We start from the raw sequence: 14,868 nt of genomic DNA on the forward strand, positions 1-14,868 counted from the left end.
CCTATAGAGAGTACCGAGTTTAGCATGGACTTTTTTGATTATTTGGGAAATATGGATATCAAATTTTAGCTGGTCACCTGTTGTAATACCTAGGAGCTTTGCCTGGTTTGTAGACTCAATTTTGATACCACTGGTGGAATAAATACAGAGGGGTAGAGAGCTGTGCTCGGTAGATTTATTTGTGAAAATCATTAACTTATTCTTATTTGGGTTTAGAATGAGTTGGGGAAGGGGCAGAACAGATAAGAGATGTAGCGTTAGCATACTGTATGACTGAGGCAAGTTGGGTTGCTGAAATTAGGTTATTAGTAAATATGATAATGAGAAGGGTGCCAAGTATGGATCTTTGGGGTACTCCAGTGTAGACAGGCAGTAGAGGGGAGAGGTTGTGCTCCCATTTAGTAGCCTGTTGCTGGTTTGATAGGTAACTTACCATGTTAAGGATGATGAACTGAGATTGTACATAGCAAGTTTGTTAAGTAGTAGTTGTTGCAAAATGGTGTCAAAAGCTTTTGACATGTCCAGGAAACTTGCGCAGGCTAGTAGATATTTGGGGAGACAGGAAATTTGCAGGAGTTGTGGGGGTAAAAAAGGTACATTTTCATGTTTTTTTTTTTTTTTTATGTTCACACACACACACACACACACACACACACACACACACACACACACACACACACACACATATACATAGATATAGCTATAAAATAATAATTGTTAATGTAAAATTTACCACACCAGCTCCAGACCATCTCTCAACATCCCTGGTGAATATCTCATCAAAGCTGCCACAGCAATCATATACTCCTTTAGAATTCTAATTAACAGTCAATCGCAGAGCAATATGTACCTTCAATCTGAAAACAAGCCAATATTATACCAGTTAATGAAACAGGAACCTCAGCTGAAATATCAGACTTAAGACCAATTGCAATATTATCTCCATTATCCAATATACTGAAAATTATTTATGTCATCATCTTACAGGTTACCAGCCAGCCCAGTCCCTACCTAAACTGCAAAAAGTCACACAGGAAGCCTTTTCCTCTGTTAAAACTTGGTTATCCGATGCCCAATTAATACTTAACCCAAACAAAACTAAACAACTCATCTTCCAACCCACCAAACATACTCAAAATAGCTCTCACTTTAACATCACAGCAAAAGACAACACAATTATACACACAACTGAATACACCAAATTGCTAGGAGTGGAAACAGACAATAAACTAAAATTTGACATTCACATATCCATGACCATAAAAAAAGTCCACAAAAAACTAGGAGCGTTGTACAGAAATAAGCAATTTCTCACCAAAGCAGCAAAGATTTCAATAGCAAATTCCCACCTTATCTCCACCCTACTTTAAGCCTCTCCAATATATACCAACCTAAGGCAATGCGATCTAAACATGCTAGAGACCTGCTACAACAAAATCGCCAAATTCGCCACAGGGGTATCTTACCATAGTCACCACTGTCTCTCACTTGCTGAACTGGGTGGCTTGAACTCCTTCACCTCCTTCAATGGTATCAACTCTCACTCGCCCACAAACTAGTAAACCATCCACTAAATGTCCCATCCCTCCAGAATCTACTCCAACCCTATCACACCACCAGACCACTAAGATCCAGCAACAAAAATCACTTGCAGATCACTAAAGCCAATAACTCTGCTGGTGAAGCACTGTTCTCTTGCACCATAGCCAAATTATGGAACTCCCTTCCACCCACAATTACCTCCGTACCATCATGCATCCACTTCAAAACTTTACTAAAAGCGCACCTAAAAACATGCTGGCTATGCCCTTGCAACTCCCACTCTAAATATCACCCACCCCATCCAACTACTACCTTTCTTTCCACTCCACTAACTACCTTGATTATAGCAGGCTAAGATGCTCATAAGCCTAGTACTTATTATACAGCAGGAATTTCTCATTGTAACATTTGTTAATGTCTGTTATGTACTTCACAGATAAAGATTCTAGTTGTCTACTGATGTACTATGTTCTTCATCTATAAATATGTTGTAAGTAATTGCTATGTTAAATTGTTAATTGCTATGTAATCCAATGTAACTACTGTCTGTTTATTTTAACTGTGGAGCTTTTCTCCCCAAGCCTCCGCTGAAAATGGACCTACATCCAGTCGGACACTCCCGGTCAACAAATGTAAATAAGTAAATAAATAAAATAAAATAAATAGATTACCTGACAAAAAATAACCTACCCTGTCTCACACAGAATGATTTCTGTCATGGATGCAGTACTAAAACAGCATACTAACTTTACAAGATATCATAAAACAAGACTGAAACCAAGGAAACTTAGTACTATCTTTTGTCATGATCTGTACAAAGCTTTTGGCTCTGCATCATATCAGTTACTCTTAGAAAGGTTAGACACTCTAGATATTAACTCAAAAACAATACACATACATATTAGTATCTCAAGCACAAGCATTAATGCCCTTCTATTCTACCAATATACCAAAACAATTGTTCCCATAATAAATATCTAGTCTGTTCTTAACACTATCTAAACTTGTGCTTGCTTTAGTGTAATTTGGTAGTCTGTTCCATGCATCAGGTGCTCTCTCAGAGAACCAATTAGTACACTTCTCATTCTTATAGTATTTTCTACATAGGTTGTCTGCTGATTCTCTACTACTTTTTGATAACACCAAACATTCCCAGAGGTAGTTGTCCCTAAATGCCCTATATACCCGAATAAGATCTCCTCTTAATTATCTGTATGAGACTCTGTGTACAAGTTCAGATATTTCAGTCTTTCATAACAACTTAAAGTTTCATATCCATGGATGCCCTTAGTATGTTTCCACTGTACTCTTTCCAGTTTACTCATGTTTATTTTCTTATAAGGTTTCCATATTATTATTCAATGATAATGTATGGGTTTAATGTAATTAACAGGCAATGACTTCATCATTTCGGATTTCCTAGACTTTATGAATTGGTTGATATGATTAAAAAAACTCAAAGCTGGATCTACACATATATCTAGATCCTTAAATGAATCTACAGATTCAATCACCGTGTGCTGTAGCAAAAATTCACCTTTCAGTTTACGTTTCTCAAATCTCGTATGCTTAGTGTTTAACATATTTATCAGCATATTATTCTCCTGTCCCTAAATGGTCAGTTTAGGCAAATTCTTCTGCAGACATGCCCTATCTGCAACGCATTTATTTATTTCCAATAAAAAATGAAAAGTCCTCCAGCAATTAACTACACCAGCAAAAAATGAACTGAAACAGCAAAAGTTTCTAAAGTCATTTCTAAAACACAACCCCCAGCACTATATATTGCCAAAATGAATCAATTATCCAGTTAAACAATTACATACAAAACAGCTTTAAAAACTTAAAAAAGAATAACCCCAAAAAACGTTATAGTTAAAAAATTAGTAGAATATTGAAACAAAACAGAATATTCTAATAGAAAATATAAAATAAATAATACTTCATTTCCTACTTTGCCTATTCATTTATTTTCTCAATATATTTATTTTTTCAATTTCCTGGATTTAAGTATGGGTTTCAGGGAACTAAAATAATTCAAGCTATGCCCTAAATATGCAGCCAGCCTTAAAATCCATTTAAGTTTAAACCTCTCAGTTTACATATAAGAACAGAAAAACACTCAAATGAAAGCTATGTTACCCTAGAATTCAGAATATTGTCCCTGTAGACCCTCCAGGAACAAGAAAATATCAGAGTTGTGCATTTTGTTCATTTATAGATGAAAATACCTCTTTCCAACATCCCAACGCTGGCTATATATGGTGCCTTAAGGCCAATGCCAACTGTAATGCCAAATATTTAGTTTATTTGGCACACTGCAAGAACTATCCCATCTTCTATGTGGGGAAAACTAACAGGTGACTTAAGGAGTGGATTAGGGACCATAGTTATTGTACACGTCGTGGATTAGAATATAGTGTGTTAGCTAAACACAGTAAAATTGAAGGGGATAAACATACTTTTTTGTTCTTAGTGTTGCAAGTTATACAAGAAAACTGTAGGATGGGCAGTGTTATTAATCAAACTGAGAGGTTTGAACTTAAATGGATTTTAAGGTTAGCTGCACATTTAGGGCATGGCTTGAATGATTTGTAGTTCCCTGAAACCCGTACTTAAATCCAGGAAATTGAAAAAATAAATATATTGAGAAAATAAATGAATGGGTAAAGTAGGCAAAGATGAAGTATTAAGTATTATTTATTTTATATTAGAATATTCTGTTTTATGTTTCAATATTCTGCTAATATTTTTTTAACTACAAAGTTTTTTGGGTTATTCATCTTTTAAGTTTTTTAAGCTGTATTGTATGTAATTGTTTAAATGGATAATTGATTCATTTTGGCAATATATAGTGCTGAGGGCTGTGCTTTAGAAATGTCTGATGAAGCAATGACACTATTGTGAAAGCACACAAATAAACTATCAGTTTGAATATTTGGAGTCTTTATTTTAAACCTGCCTTGTTTCTACACCAGATTTTGCTACTTTTGCTGTTTCAGTACATTTATTTATTTATTGACATTTGTTTACTGGGAAAGCCCACTGGGCCAGGATAATTATTTCAATGGCTTTACATATAGACTAGTGAGACTTATGGGTCTGTAGTTTCCAGAATCGGTAGATGGCTTACCTTTGTGCAGAGAGATGACTGTAGCTGTTCTCCATTCACGACGCACAAAGCCTGTTTGGAGGCTATAGTTAAATAGCAGTTCCAGAGGCCCTGATAGGTCATGTTTCAAGCTATTTAGAAGGCCTCCTGGAATATTGTCTGGGCCTATTGATGCAGTGGTTTTGGCCTTAGAGAGGGCATTAAGGACCTGTTCCCTAGTGATAACAGTGGGAGTTACATTTGATGGTATTTCTTGAGGGAAGGTTGAGGGGGAGAGAGAGGTAAAGTTGGAACTGAATTTATCGGCCAGTAGGTTTGCTATATCTTCTGGCTCAGTATAGGTGGCACCATTTACAATGAGCTCTGCACACAATTGTGTATTGCCTTTAAGGTTGCGGACATAGCTAAAGAATAGCTTGTGGCTGCCCTTGGTCTCGGAGGCCAAATTCACCTCAAATTTGTCTTTGGTAGACTTTATCTGTCCTGTGAGATGTTTGTTTAGTTTGATGAGAGTGCTTTTATCCTACTGGGTGCTGTACCTCCTAATTTTTGCCATGATTTTCTTTGGGTCCCATACACATTACCGAAATGCAACTTCACCAACTTTCACATGACCAAGCCGACAACACCGGCAAGACATAACACCGGCCGCTTGGAACACCATCGGGAAACTGATGGTGAGTAACCCGTTGGTCAACCCGACAAGCACACAACAATGGCTGGAAACAAAACAAACCCATATGGGGGCTTTGTCCCCCACCCCCCCAACTAAACATACCAACTCCGAGACTGCACTACCGTGGAGGTAAGGGGCAAAGGTCGATATGCTTGCCAAGCACGTCCTTGCCGCCAATTTCCTGTTGGTGTTCTGAGTGGTCGGTGTTATGTCCTATCGTTGTTGTCGGCTCGATCATGTGAAAGTCAGTGAAGTGGCATTTCGGTAATATGAAGGGGACCCTTTTCTTCTTTCTGTTATACAGCCTATTGATTTTGTGATTCCACCAGGGTGGCTTGTTTTTTGAGTTAGTTCTGTACTTCTTCCTGGTGGGAATGGCTGCCTCTATGCAGCTATTAGCATGCTTGTACAGGGTGTATGTGAACATTTCTGCATAGGCAGCAGTGTTCTAAGGGTTTACGGGGGCTTGAAATGTTGCCAGGTTATCACTTAATAGCAGTATATTAGCCTTAGAGTATTTCCTGAATATTCCATGTTTAGATAGGGGTCCAGGTTTTTATTTTTACTTCAAAGGAGACCATTTTGTGGCCTGACCTTACCAGGGAAGATTTTACTGTAGGGGATGTGCAGCACTCTCCTATATTAGTGAGGACCAGATCCAGCATGGCTGCACCCCTAGTTGGTGTATTGACTATTTGGTTCAGGGAGTTTGTGTTTACAAAATCCAGGAATCTCTGTGCCTGTACGTTTGGTGTCATATAGGATTCCCAGCATACCTCTCAACCTGGAAACATTAAAAATCTGGACAAGGCCCATGAAAAATAGGTACAAATCTGTACGCTAATTAACATAAAATCTACATACATAATTATATAACCCCGCCCACTCCAGTGGAATTGTGGGATACCAACTTTCAAACTTAAACTGAAGAACAGACAGCCAAAATATGGCCCCAGAGGGCCCAGCCCCTGTAGTAAATGGTAACCATTTTTTTAATATGCAGTAATGTTGTTCACTGGGAAGGGAGAAGATGATGAACCTTAGGATTTTGTTTAGTGACTTGCAGTATGTGGGTATTGTAGTAAAAAGTAGGGCATTTAATGGTAGGCAATATTCTGTTAGCAAAAGAATATTCTAGTTTGCTAGGACCTCCAAAAGTTACTCCATGGCCTACTGATCAGTGGCATAGCTAGAGAGTTTGTGCCATCTGGGGCTGTCTGAGTTTGCCACCCTTCACCCCTCACAAAATCATGGTCAAATGGGGGGCCCCCATACACAGCCCTCCCCCTGCAGCCATTCCACCGTCTCATTACTTAGCTATTTCTCCCCATTTTCCAGAAACACTGTGTAATGTGTATACTGCTTTACTACTACAATGATTTGGATTTCATTTAAAAAACTTATTTTACATTTTATAGCAGAAACACCAATAGGCATCTGATAAAGCAATACAGTCTCACAATGAAAAACAGACTTAGCATTAAAATTTCTCTGCCCTTGAAACTCATTCACTGAAACAGCACTGAAACCCACATTCAAAGAAAATGCATCTGGCCAGTGGTGGATAAAGATTACCTTTCAGATGTTTTCAAATCATAGGCCCCTTGCACACAAAACATACATGTATTCTTTTGATACACCTTCCTGATTGCACACTTGTTAGAGCAAGTATGGTTTTGAACATTTTTCCAGTAAGCAATGAAACAAAATGCATGAACCAATAATGACAAAACTGCCCAATTCAAAACATTTCTATCATAAAAGTCTACTCAAATCTCTACAATCCACCAGTATCACTAAATATGCACATCTCTGCAGAAGTAAAAGTTGTCTAAATAATTCCACATTAAAGAGATATGTAACTAATGAAAAGGTTGCTGCTAGCAAAACTTTATATTTCTACAAATAAAGTGCCATTGCCCTTGAGGAATAAATTGCCTATGTTGCATTAAAAAATGTAAAGCTAGCAATATTACAATAGGGAATGGATGGCAACCTGATAGCAGGTTCATAGTTACTAGGTATCTCCGCCAAATAGGACATTTTCAGGACTGCAGCATCTACCCCCTTTAAAAGTAGAACACAGTACAATATCAGCAATCCATCTACATATTGTGGGAGTAGAACTCAGACTTCTGCAACAAAAGTAAGTATTCTACCTGTTACGCTACTAACACAAACAGACTTGCTATAAGCAGCACTAAACTTTCTCCTCCTAAAGATCTATGCAGCACAAGAAATCTGGAAAAAGCCAAAAATTTTTTTGGGGGTCAAAGGTCCAATACCAGGGACAGTTTAAACACTGCTTGTATAATCTTAGAAAAGCTGCTAGAATAAAATGTGATGCATTTCCTGAAAGACAGGAAGACTGAAACTTAAATGGCTATAATCATTTGAATTCAGTTCTCTCATTTGCCAAAACACGAATTTTATAAGAGGAACAGACCAAAAGTATTAGCCAAACATTCCAGACATTCTGTAAAACACTGGACAGTTGAGAACTATGGTTAACCTGACTGGGGCATTTTATACAGTCACACACAGACAAACCCTTCTTCTCTAGCCAAATGCAAAGATTAGAAGTACAAAAGCAAGTTTGCTGCCATTTCCTCCTTAACAGATGTTTGTTGCTGTATTTTCTCCTTAACAGAATACCCTGTTGCTAACACACCTCTTCTCTCATTAACAGGCTGCTGCCGTGTTTCCTCAAGTTTCTCAAACACACAGAGGGAGCCCAAGCCTGCTTCTCTCCTTAACAGAAGTTCAAAAGCAAGAATACTGTGTTGCTGGCAAGTTTCTCACTCACACACACACACTTCTCTCATTAACAAATTTAAGTTCAAAAGCAAGTTTACTGCTGCCCTGTTTCCAACTTAACTTCATACGCACACACACACACACACACACACACACACACTTCTCTACTTAACAGATTTCAGCTCAAAAGCAAATTTATTGCTTCCCCGTTTACTCCTTGATAAAATACCATGATGCTGGCAAGTTTTTCACACACAAAGCCCAAGCCAGGAGAAAGAAATGCAAAGATGCAAAAGCAAGTTTACGGCTCAACAGAATATAGTGACAGAATTAAGTACAAAACAAAATCAAGTTTACTGCTGTGCTGCCGACCATGTTTCTTCCTTAACAGCATATCGTCCGTTATGCTGGCAGGTTTCTCACACACCCACTTCTGACTCTCCTTAACAGAAAACAGATTTCAATTCAAAAGCAAGTTTACTTCTGCCGCGTTTTCTCCTTGAATACAGTGTTGCTGCTGGCAAGTTTCAAATTCTCATACACAGAGCCCAAACCAGGAGAAAGCAGTGAAAAAGCAAGCAGGTTTACTGCTCAACAGAATACCGCCGACTGACAGTGACAAAATAAAGTACAAATCAAAAGCGTTTCCTACTTAACAGAATATCGTTGCTGCTGGCAACTTTTTCAAACACACACAACCTTTAAGTACTAAACCGAAAGCAAGTTTACTGCTGCCATGTTTCCTCCCAGAATACCATGATTCTGGCAAATTTCTTACACCTACAGAGCCCAAGCCAGGAGAAAGCATTACAAAGACGTGATTGTGATCACTTTTGCAAACATAATTTGTAATGCAAGTCTCTGAACATTAAGTAAAGCCCTAGTTAAGTAAACCCAAATTTCTTGCCTTACCTGGGGGAAGAAGCACATGGTTGTAGACCAGTCTGACTTTAGTGCAACAAGCTAAAGAAAATACACGTGGTAAGAAGGACCATCCCACTCTCCTGCCTGCAGCAAGTTAAATTGAATATAACCAATGGCTCAGCATTCTCTGCTTCATGAAGATGACGTCAGCGATGATGTCAGGAATAAATTAAAAAAAAAAAAAAACTTAAAAAAAAAAAAAACCCTGGGAAATTCGGAAATTAAAGGGGCCACTCGGGAATTCGTGGCACCCTAATATTTTGCCCTCAAAACCGGTATTTACCGAGGAATTCGTTATGGTTGAGAGGTCTGATTCCCAGTAAATAGTGGGGTAATTAAAGTCACCCATGAATGTGGTATTGGGTTGGATAGTTAGTGTTTCTAATATGTTTAAATACAATGGTATGGGCTTCCAAGGTCACAGAGGCGGACCTATAGCTGGCAAGGAAGTGATATTGGATTTTGCCTATGGTGATTTGTACATGGAGCAGCTCCACCTTTAGTCCCTGTCTGTGTAGTAGCCGGTCTAAATGTGTGGAAGGCATTATAATCTTGCACTGTTGGTGTGCTGTCCGCAGCTTTAAACCATGTCTCAGTGACCACCCAGACGTCAGCATTCTCTAGGGTGAAGAGAGCTTCTAGGGAGTGGAGTTTTTTGTTTAGACTCCTAGCATTGAGCAGTAACACCTTTAGATTTTCTTGGTTTTGATTTGTTAAGTCTGAAGTACTTTCAGTTTCGCATTGCCTAAAAAGGTACACTAGGGGAAGACAATATTTTAGCTAATATTCAAAAGCCTAGAGAGGAGAGGTGCAGACCATCCCTGGTAAAGCAGCGTGGTCTGTTGACCGTCTAGTTCCAAGCTGACAAATATTGCACCCCCCTTAAAATGACACCAGAAACGAATCCAATTATTAAAGTTAATCATTTTTTGTTCGTATGGTGGCATCATCCTTGGAGAAGATAAAATGCTGCTCAATGCTAGGCTTGTAATAGCCTGAGACACTTATTCCGACAGCTTCATGATGTCTCTCTTCATATGGTCTAGGGTGGTACGTCTCAGATCATTTATTCCCACATGGACTATGACTGAGTCATATTGGCACTTGTGGTCCAATGACCTGAGTGTGTGTGTAATGTGGTGGATCCTAGCCGCTGATAAGCAACTAATTAATTATTAACTAATCTAATTCCAGTATCTAAGGTCACCTGGATGTCACTAGAACAAAATTTCAATATAATCTAGTTTAATTCAGTAACTGAGGTTACCTGGATGTCACTAGAACAACTTATCACACACCCTTTGTGGAGACAAACTGTTCTGCATCAGATTTTGTAAATATATCTGTAATCTACTGTGTCTGAGACTACATTTTAGAATCTACATACAGTTTATCAATCTGTATGTCTTTCCTCCTGCCAAATCTTATGGATCTATAAAATGGTTTCCTGTTATGCTCAATATCTTTATATACATTTTCTTCAAAATTATGTTGATCTTATCTCACATTATGCTTAATCTTTTTATCTAGCTTGCGTATTTCAGTTTTCAAAATTGTAGTTCAACTGTTTTCCATTAATTATATTTTTTGTCTCTCACATTAATCAGGTATCATGTTCTTATGGAAATATATCCCCCCTGACATTTTATGCCTAGATCGTTTTGTTAACAACTTTTTTTAACTCAAACAATTTCTGTTTCAAAACTTTCCACATTCCTTATGCAGTTTTTCTACTGAGCACATCATTCCAAAAAGTTTTATATAGTGACTATTTTGCTTCCATATAAACTGTAATTAATCTTCTGTTCATTGGTTTAGATTCCAGTTTGGCAGAATTATCCAGCAACAAATTAACCTTTGTAACCCAATGATCACTGCACATCAGTGGTGGTAAAACAGTACTTTCTTTAGGAACACAAGCAATGTCTAGTATGTTCTGTTCCCTGGTAGTTTTATTCTTCCCTTGTGTTTCATACAAGAAATGTATGAATTCCTCTGGGTCATCAACACTTGACATTGGTTGTCTATACACCCCAACAACTATTATATGTTCCAGGGTTGTCTTTATTGTGACAGTTACACAATCTATAGCATTAGTGTTATCACTGAACATGTAATAATCACAGGTCTCATAACTATCTTTAATTCCTTTCATAGCACCTCCACCTGATTTTTTTTTGTTAGAATATCTGTTACAGTAAAAGCATTTATACCCTGACAGAACTGGCTTTCAGTCGTATTTTAACCATGGTTCACAAACAATAACAACATCAATCTTGTAAAAACATAGCAAATATAACAATAAAAAACTATTTTATTAATGCTAGCATTAACAACCATCAGAGGTGCATCAAATGTTGCTATTTGTGACCTGTTAAATTTTCGACCTTGCAAAAATCATGTCTTGTGTTTCTCAAATATCACAAAATATCTGGTACAGAAATTCTCTTTTCTGATCTTAACAAACGCACGTCATCCTATCTGAACACGTGTGCTCAAAATTAGGCTCAAATGCTCTTCACGTTTCCATTTTTTAAAACAGGACTTTTTTTTTTGTAATGTAGGTATTTACTCTAAAAATCTTTTCATTTATAGTGACCTGACTCTCCTTTCTGTATGTGATTTGTGAAAAATACGCCCTAACACCACAACATACTATACTATCTAAGAAGGCTGTATGTTCTCTGCTAATAGTCAGAGAGAGTCCTTGCAGATGAGATTGTTTGTACCGACATGAATAAAAACAGATTCATACTTCCTTAATGTAGGTGTTCTAAAGCAAGCATAACACTATTCAGTGTTCATTATCTTATCTGCAAATGTAAGTAGCAGTTCCTCTAATAATTAAATTTCCAGTTACAGGAATATCTTTTCTGACCACAGCTGAAGAGTCTTCAACTTCTAATTCAGTAATATCTGCTCTGTCAATTGTCACCATTAGTCTTCTTAATCCCACTGTTTTTATTGCCTATTACATTTTCAAGCATACAATTCTCATTCAGCTGGCTTTGTACATCCACACCTTGAGCCATGTAGTCAGCATCTGTCTTTCTCTTCTTTTTTCCTACAGTAATGTTCTTCAATCCTTCCACGTTCAGTTTTGATTTCCTCCTTTTCACCTGCCCTTTGCCTCTTTTTTTCTGTAGACTGAAGTTTTCTGACAGAAAAAATTTTATCATTCCCTGTAATGTGTGTGTGTTACATAGCAAAGCAGTGTCGTTTTTAGCATGTATTCTCTTTACTTTACAGATATTTATCAGTTTCTTTTTCTTACTTGTTTATTTATTGTGAACTTTTATTTTTATTTCCTTCTACGTACTCTGAATCCTCAGACTGTTGAATACTTGCATCCAGAATTCCAAAGTTGTTAGGGGCATCATCTGATTTCATATGGGTTGAGTGTTCTTTACAGACAATAGACACATCCTTTCCTACATGTGTTCTGTTTGCTATGTTAACATTATTTACCTCACCAGTACTGTCATTAATATATGTAACAATAGTTCTCCAATACGTGCCAATTGCACAAGCACAATTATCATCGGTAAGTCTAGATTTACTATTAATAATGGTAAGCAAATCATCCAGCTTTTGGCATAAGGAACACCGATCACCAGTGTTATCAGGTGTTACCTTTAAATATATGATCATAGATTAGTACTTGGCTAACTGCCCTTGTGGGCCATTTTAAGCCTAGCCAATCACCCCATGTGAGAATCAAACCATCCACCTTGTGTCTGTAAGGGGGAATACCTTAACCATTATGCCAATCTCCCACCCTTAAATGCTCCTCAATGCTAGGCTCATTTTAATATCTCATCCGAAGAGTGAAACACTCACCCTTTATGCAGCACTGCAGTGTCAACAATCCATCTGGTGTGAGTATACAACATGCAACCTTCTGCACTAAAGGCAAGTGTGCTACCTGTTTTGCCACTGATATTTATCACACTTTACAAGATATGTGAGCTTTAGCAAATCATTAATGGCATACTTATTTAAGGACTCCGTATTCAGCTTTAAATGAATAAAAAATTATAAAAGAAAAAATAATTAAAATCATTTACCACATAATTCAAAGAGATCTTAAATCACCTTCTGTGAGAAAAAAAAATCCTACAAATAATATACAACTAAATACTAAAGTACAGCAAAGTTGTTTCTCTGAACATGCAAGTTCTGAAAGTCAGACAAAAGCTGGAATTTCTTTACATCACTCATTATCGCGCGCAGTCACACCACTTTTTAACAGTAAAGATTAAGAAATCACAAACCAAGACAGAATTATTTAGATATCCCTTTCTAACAACAAACACTGAAAATTAAAGGTAAAACAACAAAATATAAATCAAAATATAAAATATAAATCAAAGTAAATCTTCTTGTCTACAAGCTATTCCTTCTTTGTTTAAAGCAGTGAAAAACAGTGGCAAAAAATAAAATTTAAATCTAAATAAAACTTCTCTTACCAGGTAACTCACCAGTAAATCACAAACCAAGTCAGGATTGTTTAGATAAGATCTGGATTCACATAAAAAATACACTGAATAACTGCTTACTTACAAGAATGAGCATGAGCTATAAAATAGCAAAACTCACACTCTTCTTTCAAGCACATAACAGAGTTCCAAAAGGATCGTTTCTGGGTCCACATCTTAACATAGTCATCTATGACATAGGTAAATGTGTGCTTAACTTTTTACTAGTATATGCAGACCACTCAACCACCATGTGCTCTACTAAAACACCCTTTTAACTCCAAATAATTATTCTACAAGGTTTACATTTCATCAAACAGATCCAATATGATGTGTCTAAAAACAAACAGAAAGCTAGGCTAAGTAAAGTTAAACCTTATATAACAGGCCATTAAAAGTTCTATACAGCAAAAGCACTCATCCTCACTACCCTCCTTTATGCCTCCTCATTCCTAACTGGCATACAAAAAAACACAAGTACACAACTACAGCACATCTACAGAAAAACAACTAAATTTGCTTGTAATCTTCCAAACAGAACTCAGCGCTATCTAGCCTCACACAAAACTGACTGTCCTACTTAAGAAGAAAATACGAATCATGCACAGTTCAAGATAATCCTTAATATTGCACATTTATCATACAAATACCCTGCCATAAAGAGCTTTTTACAAACAAACGATGGCACCAGACTGCTATGATCTTGATAAAAATGCCTACTGATCGTTACTACATCTTACATTCTGTCATGAGACTCTCCATACTCATTCTGTGCATCTAGAAAGGAATTTTATGTCATTAATTTTATTGTCATTTGAACCAAAGAACATAAAATCTTTTACTATACAAAAAATACATCCCCCTTTTTAAATGGCAGGCAAGTATACTGTATACACTGCTGAAACTAAATCTCAGAAATCCCACAAGTTTATTATTAATTCTCAGTCTAAACTTCAAATAACACCCTGACAATATAGTTATGTCCATTTTGCTCTGCTTGCTCAAACACCTCACTCTCTTTCTCTCTCCTTATATTTCTCTATATTTATCGTCATCTGCAACCTGCCGTTATTGAAGTCTTTTTATATTTCCTTTCCTCCTTTTTTACAACACCTCATTTTTTCTTTTCTACCACTAATATCATTTCCACTACAAATTCTAGCGAAATATTTCACAAACCTTTGACAATTCTATAAATATGTTAATAACGGAATTAACTCATTTCTCTCCTTATTATCATAGATTATATCAGTATATTACATTAATTTCTCCATATAAATCAATTATTAGTGTAAATATTGAAAAGTCTTAATTGCAACATTGTTGACTGTATAAGACCATGTGCTTTACTAAGTCATGTCATACAGCGTACTGCTTTT

General features: G+C 36.9%; 1 protein-coding gene across 1 annotated transcript in view; it reads right to left on the reverse strand.

The window, feature by feature from the left end:
- LOC122794350 (macoilin-like) overlaps positions 1 to 14,868 on the reverse strand; it is a 990,560-nt gene that overhangs the window by 879,196 nt on the left and 96,496 nt on the right. The window lies entirely within an intron of this gene.

The sequence above is a fragment of the Protopterus annectens genome, chromosome 2.part1 (assembly GCF_019279795.1).
Source record: "Protopterus annectens isolate FY-2018-M chromosome 2.part1, PAN1.0, whole genome shotgun sequence".
NCBI classification, from domain to species: domain Eukaryota; kingdom Metazoa; phylum Chordata; order Ceratodontiformes; family Protopteridae; genus Protopterus; species Protopterus annectens.